At 39.2% G+C, this 18,094-nt stretch overlaps 1 protein-coding gene across 1 annotated transcript in view; it reads left to right on the top strand.

Annotated features, from left to right (window-relative positions):
* ESR1 (estrogen receptor 1) overlaps positions 1–18,094 on the top strand; it is a 253,311-nt gene that overhangs the window by 40,273 nt on the left and 194,944 nt on the right. The gene's annotated exons all lie outside the window — the stretch shown is intronic.

Raw genomic sequence — 18,094 nt, 5'->3', positions numbered from 1 at the left:
CCCAGTCTCTGTCCTTCTCCTTGGACCTCCCTATTCCCTGAGACACAACAATATTAAACTTAGGCCAATTAATAACCCTACAGTAGCCTCTGATTGTTCAATTTGAAGGAAAAGTCAATCGATATAGCAAACTTCATTATTGTCTTATATTAATAACCTTACAGTAGCCTCTGATTGTTCAAGTTGAAGGAAAAGTCAATTGATGAAGCAAACGTCATTGTTGTCTTATATTAAGAAGTTGTCACTTTGAGCAACCACCACCCTGATCAGTTATCAGCCATCAACATTGAGGCAAGACCCTCCACCAGCAAAAGGATTACTCGCTGAAGGCTCAGATGATGGTTAGCATTTTTTAGCAATAAAGTATTTTTTAATTAAGACAGGTACAGTTTTAAGACGTAATGCTATTGTGAACAATAGATGACAGTATAGTGTAAACATAACTTTTATATGCATTGGGAAACCAAAAAATTCGTGTGACTCCTTTTATTGTGATATTCACTTTATTGCAGTGATCTGGAACCCAACCCTCAAAATCTCTGAGGTCTGCTTGTATTTGTGTATGTGTGTCTTTCTCTTACTGACTGTGAGTCTCCCAAAGGCAAGGCGCAAATCAAGGCTTCATATTACATGAGTCACTCAATGAATAAATACAGGAATGAAAGGATGGTTAGGATCAGTTTGCTTTAAGCAACACAAAGCCATTACATTTTTTCAGTCATGGGAGAGATATGACAAAACAGTCTTTAATTAAGATTAATCTGCCAGAGGCATTTAGGAGAGACCAGAGAAGGGAGCGACTAAAAGCGTGAGGATGAATTTGGCTGATATTCACATACTTTGGACATACTAAAAATCTGAACTTTGGTATTTGTGAAATGGGAAAAAGGAATGGAATGAAGGATATTCTAATGAAAGAATCTATGTTGTTTTAAGATGATTCAATATGAAGTATCTGGAAAAAAAGGAAGTTAAAGAGGTTCAAAAACAGAGGGAAAATGCTGGTGTCATCACCTGAACTGGGAAAATCAAGAGGAAGGCCAAATAGATAGGGGTTGAGTAAGTTAAATTCCAGACGTACCGAGTTTGACATGATAGCTGGACATTCAGATAGAATTATCCAGCAGCTACAGAAACAGAAGCAGCACTCTGCAGACAGTCCAGGAGTGGGAATTGGAATCAATTTCCTCAATTAATTTTAAAGAAACTTGATGAAATGAATGGTTTAACTACCTCCTGAAGGTTGTCCCTTATTAATAATGAAGAAGTAACTCCAGAAACATCCTCTTGATTCTCATGATAATATGAGTTTCCTGGATCTTACCAAAACCTTGTAAGAAGCACTCTCATTATCAAACGTGTATGTTCAAGGCCCTTCTAAACAGGAAAATCACAAATTAGCCCAATAGGGCCAAATGCTGCTCTCCAGGATCTTACAATTTGAGAACATGCTGGTACCAACACATTAGCTGTACAAATAGTAAATGGCAGGGAACAAATCTAAGCATTTTTATGATGTTCAAATAAAAAACAAGCTTCCCCCCACCCCAATTATTAATACTATGGGAGTCCACAGACATCTTTTCTAACCCAGAAAGATGCAAATTGTGCAACAGAGAAATAAGGTAATTGGGGCCAAAGGGCAGAAGAGTTTTAGGGTGTATACATATGAGCTATCATGTAATTTTCAAATGAAAGCATTTATAATGAAACTTTTTTTTTTTTTTTTTTTTTTTTTGCGGTTCACGGGCCTCTCACTGTTGTGGCCTCTCCCATTGCGGAGCACAGGCTCCGGACGCGCAGGCTCATCAGCCATGGCTCACGGGCCCAGCCGCTCTGCGGCATGTGGGATCTTCCCAGACCGGTCAAGAACCCGTGTCCCCTGCATCGGCAGGCGGACCCTCAACCACTGCGCCACCAGGGAAGCCCCTATAATGAAACTTTTTAAAAGAAAAGTCTTACCTCTAGCTGTTGGTAAACTTGCCAAATGTTTGGCTCCTGGCTGTCAACGGAGAAAAAAGAAAGGCCCAACCCTAAAATTTAAGACTTGAAAACCTCCTTCCATGTAAGAGTGCCATCCCTATTACCAATTTTAAGTGCTAGTTACTCTTTAATGCTACAGTATGAAAATTAGAGGTTTGTGCGCACATGAATGCACGCATTTGAAGACTGGCTCAGAAAAGCAAAATCATAGTCTTTCTACCTGTGAAATGACAGTGGCTCTTCTTTTTTTATCCTTCAGCCAAATAATCTTTATCTTGGAGATAATTAAGACAAAATACATCTGACAAATAAAATCAGTATAGAGCCCCTATTTCTTGGCAGCTCTTGTGGACACAGCTGAAGCTTTTAGAGGTCTTTAAAAACCATGGCAACAAATGCCTTTGAAGGGTAAGCAAAGGTTCCAAATGTTTTTAATCGCTGGTGTTTTTATGCTACCACTTTAAGCATTCTTTTTCATTTTTTTGTCCATCTGATTGAAGTTAAATTTCCAATTTCCCTACTAAATGGTTCTCTCCTGGTCATGGCATTGACTATTTCCATTAAAGTAGTAGACTTTGTGCCCATATATAGTGGTTAAGCTTATCAACAATTCCATTAGAAAGCCTTGTTTATGAGTGGCATTAATTTCACACAAAAGTTATAGATAGCCTTTAATAGGTACATTTTCAAAGGGCATTAACTAGCCCTCAAAATTATGTGCTAACACTGTTCTTACAGAACCTACCAATGGCGGCCCATGGCCTAATCCTGCCTAAATTTCCCTTTCCTTCATAGAAAGCTGCTGTTGATACCGTTAAAATGCTATTTCCTTTTAGATCCTTTCAGAGAGAATGGGCTGATTCTCTGATACTCATTCAGAGAAAAGTATACTTTGAGATGTAGTCTGATCATTTCTGAACTATATATTATACTTTGCTATTTCAGAACTGTGCATACAGGTTATACTATAACCTCCTTGCCTGGCTTTTTGACTGAAAAATAACAACACTCAAGAAAAATCTGTTTCATAGATCTGCCATCCACTTTGTAAAACTTTTTCTTGGAATTATGTTAATTCTCTGCTCATGTGTGAGTTTTAGAGCAGATTTAATATTTTTAAAGAAAAGTAGTGCTTTACTTGAGTAACAGAGAATATAGTAGGGGAAATATTTCTGTTATTTTCCTCACATTTTCGCCTTCCTTTCTCTGAAATAAAAAAGAGATTTCAGGGGCCTCCCTGGTGGCGCGGTGGTTGAGAGTCCGCCTGCCGATGCAGGGGATACGGGTTCGTGCCCCGGTCTGGGAGGATCCCATATGCCGCGGAGCGGCTGGGCCCGTGAGCCATGGCCGCTGAGCCTGTGCGTCCGGAGCCTGTGCTCCGCAACGGGAGAGGCCACAGCAGTGAGAGGCCCGCGTACAGCAAAAAAAAAAAAAAAAAAAAAAAAAAAAAAAAAAAAAAAAAGAGATTTCATTTTTTCAGTTGCTAAGAAATAAAGGAACAAAGAAGTAAACAATTTAATTATTAAATTATAATTTCTCTCTGCCATAGGTACTATTCTATTTTCTTTGAGAAAGAGTACATGGATTTTAAATTTTATCCAGATGAGCATCATCTTTATCCGATCCATTTGGCAGTTTCAAAATCATGTATTAGGAAGTGTGGAGTGAATAAGTAAAGAAATTCTTAAATCATCCCCCAGGGGTGAGTGGCTAGATTACATTTATAAATATACATTTTTTGTGTGATTCAAATCTAAGCACAGTGATTTAAAAGAATCCTACACACACTTTACTATATTTCATTAAGTGCTGCACACAATATTTTCCTTATACACCAGAGAAGATAAATTATAGTTCTTAAGATAATTGAAATTCATAATTGTTTTGTTCCTTTGACACTTCAGAGTTCCTAACGAGAGATTTCATTTGAAAATTATGTAAAAGTACACTTACCACTGCTACTAACCAGTGACACGATGGTAGATTGTAGTCACCTTGGAGATGGTTTTCTTCTTTATTTTGTTTTTCTGACTGCTAGCATGTTGATCACTCTTCCTGCTACACAAGTGCCTGCAGACCAGCCCCATCTCTGCCCTCTCCACCCACCTCCTCGTGTGCAGTTCCTCATACTGGCCTCTGTCCTTGTCAAGTTAATTTGGTGGGTGTCTTCACCAACCCCTTGTGGGAGTTGTTCTCCCTCTGCCTGTGTTATCTGGTACATGCCATTCTCTCCCCTCTCACCACCCAACCTGATTTCTACGAAGTGTTGTCTTTTACAAGACCCAATTCTTACTTTTCCTTATTGCACTTTTCTTACCTCATGTCTTCTTAGCCTACAGACCTCCCTGCTCAAGTTCCTCACAGCATCCCTACCCAAGAGGGCTAACTCTTCGAGCTCAGAGACTTAGAACAAGATTTTTTTATGCAACAGATATTTCTTGAATGACTGTTTTATTTTAGCCCTGGGAGAAATGCAAAAATATAAAATCCATAGACTGTGAGATCCAATTAAGAATTCAGCTTGTACAAAAATGGAAGGATTGTAATAATACACACTAAACCATAGAAGCATTAAACTCAGCACTACAGGAGATGCCTCAAAGCAGTATAAAGGAACAAAGGGATATCTCAGAAGATACGGTTATGAGTTGAGAGGAGGGAGTGGGCACAGAGCACTGGAGTAAACTTGAAGACGTCGTGGTGTTTAAATTGATACTCTGTTCAGAGGACCAGGTGGAGAGTTCTACTTCATTGTAAGTGCCCTGTGATTTAATGTTGTGATCTCATGGCTCACTTCTGCATGTTTAACACTGTAGAACATTATATATTTTAGGGGAGTATGGGTTTTTTATTTTTATTTTTTTTGAAGTTTACCTGTAGTTTATTTTTAAAATTTTTTTTATTGAAATATTGATTTACAATGTTTTGTTAGATTCAGGTGTACAGCAAAGCGATTAAGTTTCATAAATATATATGAAACCCATATATATATATGGGTTTATTATTTGTAACATATCTTAAAAACATATTCCATGTGTATATCTGGACCGCTTTTTTTTTTTTTTTTTTGTGGTACACAGGCCTCTCACTGTTGTGGCCTCTCCCATTGCGGAGCACAGGCTCTGGACTTACAGGCTCAGTGGCCATGGCTCACAGGCCTAGCCGCTCTCGGCATGTGGGATCTTCCCGGACCGGGGCACGAGCCCGTGTCCCCTGCATCGGCAGGCGGATTCTCAACCACTGTGCCACCAGGGAAGCCCTGGACTGCTTTTATTAGCAGTAAGTCTATCATGTATTCAGAAGTTGATAACACTTTACTTATTTCCAGGATAATGTGCTATTTCAGTTTACTTTTGAAGTTTGACGTGGAAATGATGTTAATAAAAATCTGAAGATGTTCCTCTGAAGTAATATGTAATGTAGCTATTATGGAGGTAAATGTATTTGATATTTGATGTGGATGAAAACAATTGGTCCCAAGCTAAGATGTATTTAAGTAGGCTTAGCCTAGACTCCATAATTTTTATGTTTGCAACTTTCTTGACTTTTTTCCCTGGTTTTAATCGTATGAGATATTTATGAAACGGTGTTCTAAAAAATGGCTAGAGACTTTCACTTCTAAGCTTTGACATAAACTTCCATATAATGTGAACCACTGGTAGATGATAAACTTAGATACATCCTTCAATTTTTAAAATTGTGGCAGGAAACCTGATCTCAGAGGAGAAAAAATAATAATTTGGTCAGCTTTAATCAATTTTGTAAAGGGCATTTGGAGCATTTCAATTCCTCTCTCCTCCATTCTTTTTATATAATACTTTATCCTAAGGTCAGTACTGTTGAGACAGTTGGTATAAAGGCATAAGATGACAACAATACGTGAATTTAGATCCCAGAAATGGGCTTTTTTTTTTTTTTTTTTTTTTTACTCTACCACCTGTTCTGTCTGTGTACCTTCCTGACTTTTTGTAAATCCACACAAGGACTAGGAGGGGCAAGGTAGGTGCTGGTTCAACTCCAGGGCTGAGGTATCCTGCTCCTTTTTCTTATTTTTGTATCTCCTTCCTGAACCAAGTAAGGGCACCAGAGTCACAATCCTGAGTTTGGATCCATTTTCCTAGAAATACAGGTACTGTTAAGGGCCCTGTGGACCATGTATTACTCATTAAATGCTTCCTAGAGAGACGCTTTTTCTGAATACAAGATAGGAGAAAGTCTTTGAGTCAAAAGTTTCTTGTAAACACTTCCGTGTGTGTTGTATGTATTAACATACATATGCACATATACATAGGTACATACATAAATACACATATTCACATATACTCATATATAGAGAGGGAAAGAACTATGTACAGACTGGAACTAGGTACTACAGTATATTAACAGTGACTCTCTCTGAGTTATAGGATTATGACTAAATTCTAATCTTTTTGATAACTGCATTTTAATTTTTCTAATAAGTATCTTTACTGGTGTAATAAAAAATTATTTTAAAGATCCATGTTGTAACTGATTTATTTCACACTAGTATTTACTTTACTTTTTCCTCAGTAGAGGAAGATTGTCATGTATCTAGCAAGTCTTCATACTGAGTTTCAAAACATTTTTATTCTCTGTTTGCAAGAGGACACATATGCACTGAAGTAACAGCTTTCATTTTATTATTCATGGGTCCAAGTGAAATTGCATCAGGTGGACATGAGGTAGCTGAGGCCAATAAAATAGTGTTCCTTATGCGTTGTTGAGAAGCTGTAGCAGAGGAGGTGAAAGGCCTTGTGTCAATGATACCTAAGGAATCTAGGTCTTTAGAGTAGCTGGCCTGACCAGCAAGGATGAAATATTTCAGTCATGCAGCCAAACAGTGATTGTTTACCCTAATCATACATCCCAGGGAGGAAGAGCCAGCTTTTTGGGAGGACCTTGGGTGTTAACAGTTGTTGATGGCAGTTGCACGCTAGTAGAACTGAAACACTGTGGAAATGAGGAATTGCAATCCGGATGTCCAGAACTGGCAGCTCTCAACTTCCTTTTCATATTTCTCGAGTCCCACAGCATGAAAAAGTCTTTATATTTCCAAAGGATGTTCCCAATCAAAGACTTAAAATTTAGTCATTGAAGAGGACTAGTGTTAGTAAGAGTCTCCCCCCTTTGATTTGAATATGGTAGGACAGCCACTGAAATTCACAAAGCCTTGCATTAGAATGAGGCTTTTTTTCCCTTGGTGTCTTAAACTTTTGGCTAAGGTACTAGACTCTGCATTACACCAGCATTTTCCAGACCTGTCAAGAAAAAAGATTAAAAGGGGAAAGGGGATAAAATTTGAGGACTGATTGAGAAAACACATCCTGACAGTAAGCTTTCATGAAAGGAGTGGTGCTTTCAAATGCATTTGCATCTTATGTTTGTCATGAGGGCTCCACACAGTTGAAGAGCATACTGTACATATGGATGCCATACATGAGTTGATCACTCTGGAGACAGTGCTTGATCCTCACCTCGACTGTCTGCCCTTTGCCATAACTCCTTGTGCCAATGGCATCGTGACTGGTGACATGTACTTTAGCAGTTCATTCTGCTCCCACTTCTTCATTTAGAAATTTTGTACTTTTCATTCTGAAAGTGGTTGGATAAAGGGTAGCAAAGTCATCTTGAAGCAGCTGGAAAAATTGAAAGCAAAGAGTTATCTTTGGCTGTAATGGACTAATCATTGTAATGGTTCTATTCTTTTGTTTGTTTATCACAAAAAATAAATTTATACCTTTAAGAAGGCCTTGGGATAGAAAACTAACTACTCAGGGACAAGGAGCAGATGTTCTGGTCTTCTCGAATAAACTGTCTGATGTGCCAGGGAGTTCCGGGCTCTGCATTGGTGGCTCCTGGCTACCCCAGGTGGGGCTCAGCGGTGGAGGACATCTTCTCTGTGCTAATGTGCCCCTGAGATGAGCTGTTTCTTCTTGCCTCGGGGCAAAAACAGAGTATTTTGTTGCATTAACTCTTAGAAATGTGAAAAGCGAGTCTTAGTGATTTTCTTTTTAGAGATGTGAAATTTTCTCACTTGACCGTCATAATGCTGGAGCCCCTTTATCCAAATTAATTTTAGTTTTTAAGGCCATTCAATTTGTTTTAAATCCCTTCATTTTTACCTCTTCAAGAAGGCAGCTCTTTGAAATATTACCACTACCACTACCACTATACTACTCCTAGTAGATTAGTCCTTTTAGTTCTTTTGCCCTTGAGTAGTTTGCCTGCATGTGGTGAAACATGTCAGAGTCAGGAAACAATTGGAATAGACAAGGTGAGAGGTAAAATTAGATAGAACTGGGGACAAATAGAGGAACACAGAACGCGCAGCCTGGGAGCTGATGGGAGCCCTGCCTCACCACGTGGAAAGGCTGCTTTGCCGAAGGAGACGCAGCAGCTGATTTGGAAGTAGAACTGGCAACGATTCATAGCAGATTGGATTTTGAGGGAGAGAAAGGGGATGACTGTGGCATGTTGTCAGGATGGTTGGAAGAACACAGGCTAATGCTTGCAATTGTTTTTAATGATGCCTTTGGACCACCGAGCAACCGGGAGTTGAACGTGAGATGAGTTCTGGCCTACCATCCCACCTCTTGATCCATTCCTCTCTGTTTTTAGTATTGTATCTGTGAATTAGTATCTTACTTTCAATTGCTTCATTTTTCCCCTAAGGAGTTTAGCTTTGTATTTTCAGTAGAAAAGAGACCACAATCGTACCTCGTATGGTGCCATCCTGCTTTGGACTCCCCTTTTGCTTAAAGCCATGACTGGATTAGGGATTGCTGTGATTTATCATTCATGGTATGAAATCATCTAACTACTTAATAGTGTATTTGAAATGAAGGGACTAGAAACTAAAGAATGAATCATTTATCAAGAAATAACAGGTCACATTGATTTATTTCTGCACGACTTCAGTAGAAACTTGTTCCTTCAAAATCGGCTTTGTTTCAGTTACCAATTAAGTGGGGTGAACTCTTATTAAAAAGGCCTATGTGTCATTACAGTAGCATTCTTCAAAGAAAATCTTTACAGGAGCAGTTATCATGGGGCTATCTGCTTGGTACCTGCCAATATGGCAGTAGATTAAGAAGGGTCAGAAAAACAAGGCTTTTAGTATGGAATTAGAGGCAAACAATTTTAAAATTAAACTTTTTGGATATGTACATTATTGGAATAGACTTTATTTTATGGTTGGTTGAGTCTAAATAGTCCGTTTTAAATCTTGCTATGTCCTGATAGTGACACCAAAGAATATAATCTCTGTGAGAGCAGTCCCAAACTGTGGGCTCTGCTTCCAAACCGAACAAGCATTTTGCAGTAAATTAGAAAAAAAAAATTCACAATAACCTTTATAATTGTCGCTTCAAAATGAGAATTTGGAATGGCACCAAATTATTAATCAGTAGAAAGAATAGGTTTCCAAAAGGTAATTATACCAAATTTAACACTTCTTGAAATATTATGTATTCTGTTAAATAAAGTGTAGTCCTTCTTCCATGTTCTCAGTGAAGATAATTCAGGTAGCTTGAATCAGGAATCGGAGTACAGATTGGCTTAATAGTTTGGGGCTTACTGACTATAGATGACTTTCGTCCTTTATCTTCTTGGGCAGGAGAGGCAGCCACGTTCACTTTAAAGCCCAGAAGTGAATTATTAGTTGAGTTTAGCCCTTTTCAGAGGCATGTTATGACTTTCCTACATTCTTGGACTGTTAGACTGCAATTCTCCATTGTTTAAAAAGGTGTTTGAATGTATTTTATTAAGAGGTTCGAATAAATAGCTATTTTTCTTACATTTTTGCTTTCTTTTTCAAGCCTAAGAATAGTTTCTAGCTCTGACAGTTAGCCTTATGCCGACTGAAGTGAATTTTTGGATAAGATGAAGTGTTTCAGATGATTTACACTTGATTGCATAAATGTAGCCTAGCAAGTTATATAATGTGAAGAGAATTACTTAAGGGTAAAAAAGGATTGTTTAACTATTAAGAAATGATAGGTTATTACAGATTGGTTTGAAGGTCTTGTCATTTAGGTGCTGTCCCTAAAAAGCTGAGCTCTTCTGGTTTGGAGATTGAGTTTATAATAATAATGATGGTTAAGACTTCCCTGGTGGCACAGTGGTTAAGAATCTGCCTGCCAATGCAGGGGACATGGGTTTGATTTCTGGTCCGGGAAGATCCCACATGCCGTGGAGCACCTAAACCCGTGCACCACAACTACTGAGCCTGTGCGCCGCAACTACTGAAGCTTGCACGCTCTAGGGCCCAGGTGCCGCAACCACTGAAGCCTGCGTGCCTAGAGCCTGTGCTCTGCAGCAAGAGAAGCCACTGCAATGAGAAGCCTGTGCACCACAATGAAGAAATGAACCTTTAAAAATAATAGTAATGATGGTTAATGTTTAATAAGTACCTGCCCTGCACCAGGCTTTACGTTAGGGTTTCATATGCATCATCTCATTTAATCCTCCACAAAATTCTAGGAAGTCAGCACTAAAATTACTCTTATTTACAGATGAGGAAAATGAGGTGTATAAGAAACAAAACCAGTATTGAACCCAGCCAATTGGACTGCAGAACCCATTTGTGTTGTATTAACCACTGTGTTCTTTGGCATCCCCCAAGGGAAGGAATGCTTCTATAAGGGACACTGGAAGTGAGGACTGCCACCTGACCATAGTTGGCTCCTTGTCCCACTAAGATAACAGGCAGAAACGGTGGGTACAGAGTTGGCTGGGGTTAGTCCTGTTTGCCAGGGGAAAATGGGGCTGTTAGTGTCCACTGAGCAGAATCCGAGCCACCCCCTGTGCCTGCTTATACCCTATTGGCATAGGAAAAAAGTGAATGATGACTCCACCCTCTATATCAGGAGGGGACCAAGACCCTTCATGGATAAAGGTTTGGGTCAGCAGAAATCAAGGGATGCCAGGCCCAGTTGGGGCAGGAGGAGAGTCACATACTCAGCATGGCTTCAAGACAGGAGCATCTGCCTGTGTTTTGGGCATCTGCTACTAATTCTCTGCTGGACTATCTGAGGACCGAAAAATGCAGCTCACACTTAATCTTTTCCCCATTCTTTATAAAAGAAGTGTGTTTTCTTTTGCTTAGTGAAGTTCTGGTGGTTAAGTTTATTGCTTGGCCCATGGGTTGCTGAGAAGAGAGAAGCAACCACTAGATGGGAATGGCAGCAGAACCAGAAAAGAAATGAAGATTGTTAACGCTGGGCTAGTGTTGGTTTGAAATTTTGAAAATATTTTTTTCTTTTTTGATCATTAAAAAGCAATGAATTCACAAATACACATGGTTAAATGTTAAACAGTACAAAATAGTATATGATGAAAAGTTAAGGTATTCCTCTGCTCTTATTCAAAAATCCATACTTCCTTTCTTGATAGGTAAACACTATATTAACAGTTTCTTCCGAAAATTACATAAATATACATACACATACTTATACACACAGATGCATATTTTGGTCACATAAGTGGTATCATACTCTACACATTATTTTGTGCCTAGTTTTTTTCACTGAATAATGTATAGTGGAGATTTTTCCATATTAGTACATACAAGTTTCATTTTATTTTATTTTATTATTATTATTTTTTTGCAGTACGCGGCCCTCTCACTGTTGTGGCCTCTCCCGTTGCGGAGCACAGGCTCCGGATGCGCAGGCTCAGCGGCCATGGCTCACGGGCCCAGCCGCTCCGCGGCATGTGGGATCTTCCCGGACCAGGGTACGAACCCGCGTCCCCTGCATCGGCAGGTGGACTCTCAACCACTGCGCCACCAGGGAAGCCCTGTCCATAGTAATACCTTCTGTTGGCACAAAGTTTTATGGTTGACTGAGTGTTTGCATATATTATCTTTCTGGGCCTCATGGTAGCCACTAGGGAAGGTGTCAAAAGGCCCAGAGGGGTTGCCTTGTTCATCCAGGATGGCATGGGACTCAGATAGAAGTTTGGTGCTCCTGGCACTGTGGCATTCCCTAAATATGCCTGTATTCCTTCCACTTAGTGCCACGACCACCAGTGGAAGTCAACTCTTGGCAGTAGGAAAAAAAATCATCAATCTGGAACCCCAAGAAGCCAGGTGAAAAGGAAATGTGTACGTCAGGAAAGTGAGAAAAGAGAATAATCATAGTTTAGAACTAGATTGGGCCCTAGTGATCAACACCTTTCCCTGTACAGATGAGGATCTGGGGCCAAGACATGAAAAAGCTTGTTCAGACCATACAGCTATGCCATTTTATTTCCTGAGGCTAGTTCTGGAGAGGGGAGGGAAAGGAGACTCTAGATTTTCCCAGGCTCTCTCGTTCTCATCAACTACAATGGAGTGTGGACTGCATATAGACCTTTGAGAAATGAGAAAACTTTCCAAGCACGGTGAAGTGGCTTGTCTGAGAGAATGCTCCTCCGGGGCAGTATGACCATGTAGACTTGAGCTGTCTGGATGCCCAGACAGTGTGGATTTTAATACCACTTCTGCTTCCCACTCATTCACTTACTGAGCGTCTGATGTGCGCACAGCTCTTTGCCAGGCTACAGGGCTCCTGCAGCTTATGGTGAAGTCACATCTCCCACCATGAGGACCATAAAATGCAAGAGATTATCTGTGCTATTTTGGATTTAAATTTACCATGCAAATAGGTACAATTAAGTACAAAACAATTCTCCTTATGCGTAGGTTTTGTTTTGTTTTATCCAACAACCATCCTGTAAAGGTTCACTGGCAACACAGTGAATGAAAACCAGTATCCAGGGCTTCCCTGGTGGCGCAGTGGTTGAGAGTCCACCTGCCGATGCAGGGGACGCGGGTTCGTGCCCCTGTCCGGGAAGATCCCACATGCCGTGGAGCGGCTGGGCCCGTGAGCCATGGCCGCTGGGCTTGCGTGTCTGGAGCCTGTGCTGCGCAACGGGAGAGGCCGCAACAGTGAGAGGCCTGCGTATCGCAAAAAAAAAAAAAAAAAAAAAAAAAAAAGAAAACCAGTATCCATTTATTTCTACTTGTTAGGAGAAATTGTTATTCAAGCTGAGAAAGAAGACTAGTAGTTCTTTCTAAGTTTGAAAGATTGTCTTTTGGTTTATTTCCACATATTTGAAGTGGACTTCAGTTTAAGAAAGTGACTGAACTCATCTGTTAAAACATGCTAGAAGAGACCTCTGACCATGGAATCAGAAGTTCCTTCCTCTTCTTTTATCTTTACTAGGATGTTTGAGAGGAGCTTCACTTGGGGCGTTAATTTTGGAGGCCTCCTGAAGGTGGATGAAACCCCTTATTTAGCAGTTTCATGGTCAAATGCCTACAAGGGAACATTCAGGTGTGGCAGCTTGAAGGACATTCATATTCCACACCACATCGGATCTTAGTAAATAGTCTTTCCATTTTCTCCTTAAAGCACCACAATGACCCAGAGATGGCAGGGTGGGGCGATGCACTTATCGGTGGTTCTAGGCATCCAGGACTTGAAGCACAGCTCTGCTCAGGCTCTGAGTTTTACCCTCTTGCTCTGATCACTTGTCCATTTTCCTCTTATTTGCTCTTCAGCTTGGGACAAGAACAGTTTGATATTGTTTCTACTGTTTTTGGCCACCACTGTTTGGACTTTAAATGAACACAAGAAGGAAGAAAGCTTGAAGAAAAGCTCTGGAAACAATTGAACAGAGCAAAGGAGAGGGGTCTTGAGGTGAGCAGAACAGGACTGGCATGGAACTCATTGCTCTGATTGTCACGCTGGTCCCCTCTTTGTCTGATACTTATCAGCTGTTCTGGGGGAACAATTTCAGAAAGTCCTTTTCTGGGCTGTGGAACAGCACTTGCTTATGTGTTGAGCCCTAAGAGGCGTTATGGGAAGCAGTTCATGGTCTCTGGGGTTTGACAATGAGCTGGTGGTTACTGATTTCATTATGTTTTCCTTTATTGCAGCTGTTGGTTTGATCCTGTGCCATGGCCTTAAAACAATTGTGGTTTTGCACATGGTAAATGAGGCCAGACAAGGAGAGGGATCATGTTGTTGCCCTGGCCAAAATTTTTAGCAGACGGGGGTCTGATGAGGGCAAGTAGATAGAAGACTTCCCCTTTACTTCATTTAGAAAAATAAACTTTCCAGGACAAGTATCTTTCCTAGAATTCCTTTAAAGTTTTTTTTCCCTTTAAAAATAGACCGAGGTATAAATAATACTTTTATTAAAAAATACTTTCATTAAAAAATAAAAGTAAAATGTCATTTGTAGGTGTTGCTGTCACTGATAAGATATACTAGAATTGATTAGCTGTAAAAATGTAATTTGGGGATGCATTATGAAGGTATACTGTTTTTATTTGCATGCCATTACGTACAGATGTGGTTGTGAAATCGTTCAAATCATGGCACACTGAATGTCCTCACCGGATTTTTAGGAATGTGTTCTCTGAGACAGCCAAATTCTGTTTCATTTTGTTTGGCTCATTGCATTGGCTGTAAATCAGAGAATATTCACTTTAATATCTGAGTCAAATTTTGGTTCTAAACATAATACTGCAGTTGTTCTTTCACAGAATGTAAATTTTTTATTTACTTCCTCAATACCTTATTTCTACTTTCTCTTTTTTCTTTATTTTACGCTGGAGCATGCTGAAAGGTTTTCTGGAAAGATTTTTGTATAATATATGTTGTAACCTATGGAGGAATGTATTTCATGTGATTAAGCTCTCATAACTTTAACTGTGGAAGTATTAGGAATCACAGGTTTTATTTAATTTCCTTGCTGCTTCTGAAATGCCCTCCCAAAGATATAATACAGTGATTACATTAGGGAATTCTATTTTTATTACAGTGCCAATTGTAACGTATTTAGGCATTCTGGTTCAATAGTTCTCAAGTTCTTTCCATTTCACCAGCGCTATTGTGCTGTTACTGGGGGAACCAGGACTTGTGAATGACACGAACCTGGATTTCAGTCGTGGCTCCTCCAGCAACCAGCCAAGTGGCCTTTAGTAAGTTACTCAGTCTTTTGAAGTCTCAGCTTCTGCTTCTATAACATGGGAATTGCAGTACCCTACCTCCTCAGTTATGATGTTAAGATGAGATAAAGGGCTGAAGTCACTTAGCACAGTGCCTGGTCCGTGGGGAGAACATTCTAATACCATACACAAAAATAAACTCAAAATGGGTTAAAGACCTAAATGTAAGACCGGATACTATAAAACTCTTAGAGGAAAATATAGCCAGAACACTCTTTGATATAAAACACAGCAATATCTTTTTTTTTTTAGCAATATATTTTTGGATCTACCTCCTAGAGTAATGAAAGTAAAAACAAAAATAAACAAATGAGACCTAATGAAACTTAAAAGCTTTGTACAGCAAAGGAAACCATAAACAAAATGAAAAGACAACCCATGGAATGGGAGAAAATATTTGCAAATGATGTGACTGACAAAGGATTAATCTCCAAAATACGCAAACAGCTCATGCAGCTCAATATCAAAAAAAGAAAACCAAATCAAAAAATGGGCTGAAGATTTAAATAGACATTTCTCCAAAGAAGGCATACAGGTGGCCCAAAAATACATGAAAGGATGCTTAACATTGCTAATTATTAGAGAAATGCAAATCAGAACTACAATGAGGTGTCACCTCACGCCAGTCAGAATGGCCATCACCAAAAAGTCTACAAACAATAAACACTGGAGAGTGTATGGTGAAAAAGGAACGCTCCTACACTGTTGGTGGGAATATAAATAAGTTGGTAGAGCCACTATGGAGAATGGTATGGAGGTTCCTTAAAAAACTAAAAATAGAGCTACCATATGATCCTGCAATACCACTCCTGGGCATATATCTGGAGAAAACCATAATTCAAAAAGACGCATGCCCTCCAATGTTAGTTGCAGCACTATTTATAATAGCCAAGACATGGAAACAACCTAAATGTCCATCAACAGATGAGTGGATAAAGAATATGTGGTGCATATATATAATGGAATATTACTCGGCCATAAAAAAAGAATGAAATAATGCCATTTGCAGCAACATGGATGGCCCTAGAGATTATCATACTAAGTGAAGTAAGTCAGACAGAGAAAGACAAATATGATATCACTTATATGTGGAATTTTAAAAAAATGGTACAAAAGAACTTATTTACAAAAGAGAAACAGACTCACAGACCTAGAAAACAAACTTATGATTACCAAAGGGGAAAGAAGAGGGGGGAGAGATAAATTAGGAGGTTGAGATGAACATATACTCACTACTATATATAAAACAGATAATCAACAAGGAACTACTGTATAGCACAGGGAACTCTACTTAGTATTCTGTAATAAACTATATGGGAAAAGAATCTGAAAAAGAATAAATATTTGTATATGTATAACTGAATCACTTTGCTGTACACCAGAAACTAACACAATATTGTTAATGAACTATACTCCAATATAAAATAAAAGTTAAAAAAAAGAATTTCATTCCTTTTTAAGGTTGAATAAAATTCCATTCTATGTATAGTAATCCCCCCTTACCTGCACTTTTGCTTTCCTTGGTTTCAGTTACTTGTGGTCAACTGTGGTCTGAAAATATTAAATGGAAGTTTCCAGAAATAAACAATTCCTAAGTTTTAAATTGTGTACAATTCTGAGTAACGAGATGAAATCTTTTGTCATCCAGCTTTGTCCTGCTCGGTGATGTGAATCATCCCTTTATCCATTGTATCCCGCTGTTAGTCACTTAGTAGTCATCTGGTGTATCAGATCGACTGTCGAGGTATCATGGTGCTTGTGTTCAAGTAACTCTTATTGTACCTAATAATGGCACCAAAGTGTGAGAGTAGAGATGCTCGCAATTCAGATATTCTCTTACTGTGCCTGATTTATAAATTAAACTTTATCACAGGTATGCATGTGTAGGAAAAGACATGGTGTGTGTGTATATATATATATATATATATATATATATATATATATATATATATATATATATGTACTGTCTGTGGTTCAGGCATCCACTGGGGCTCTTGGAACAAATCCCCTGCAGATGGCGGAGGGACTACTGTATATACCACGTTTTGTTTATCCATTTATCTATCAATGGACATTTGGGTTGTTTCCACCTGTCAGCTATAGTGAATAATGCTGCTGTGAACATGGGTGTACAAATATCTGTTTGAGTCTGCTTTCAATTCTTTGGGGCATATACCCAGAAGTAGAATTTCTGAATCGTATGATCTCCAACTTCATTTTGACTTGCCTCCCAAGCTTCAGTATTGCATTTACAATAACTTGCTTGGTAGTTGGTTCTTGGTGTGCTCCTGAAATCTCAAATGCAACACGTTTAAAGTTGTTCTGTACCTCTTTTTCCCACTGGCCTCCCAAATCAGATCCTCCTTGTGATTAATGACTAGAACAGTCTTCAAGACACCCTGGCACAAATGACCAGAATCTTTGACTTCTTCCTCCTCTTCTGTAGCCCTAAGAATTTGGCAAAGCTATTTCAAACTTCTTCACATCTTCTCTCTGCCTCATCTACTTTACTACTCAGAGATATTAGTGCATATTTTGATATGAGTTTTTCCTTGGCATAACTTTGAATACTTTAGGATTCTTCATTTTTTTAATGAATATTATACACTCCCATTTTCATTAAAAAACCCTTTTGAACTCTCATTTCTACAAGATTCCCTGCCAGTCTTCTTTTTCCTTTTGCCAGCGGGGCCCCACGGCATCACCGTTTGGACTGGTTCTTCAGTGCTAGCCAGCAACTCCCATAACACTTCTTTCCTTTGGTCACAGTCAATGAATGTATGGACACTGCTAAGATCAAGCAGCACTCATGAGTCAGGGTTGGAGTAGCTGGAGATAATGCAGGAAGTCAATATTTTCCTTGGAGTGTAAGGGAGGACTAGACTTCTGTTCCTTTGTACAGTCATGTCCAGGAGAGTTGGACCATTCATTTCATCCCTGTCATCTAAGTGAAATGTTATTGCCAAAAGAATTCAATATTGGTTTGGCCTTGCACAGTATTTTTCTTTCAGATAGTTAAATAGAAGACAATAACATTGGTCTTATTAATTCCTCACTTTTTACTTTCTCATGCATGAGCTTTCTAAGAAG

The sequence above is a fragment of the Mesoplodon mirus genome (assembly GCF_964341445.2).
Source record: "Mesoplodon mirus genome assembly, chromosome: 10".
NCBI classification, from domain to species: domain Eukaryota; kingdom Metazoa; phylum Chordata; class Mammalia; order Artiodactyla; family Ziphiidae; genus Mesoplodon; species Mesoplodon mirus.
The sequence above is the reverse complement of the archived record's forward strand: the minus strand, read 5'-3'. Positions and strand labels throughout refer to the sequence as shown.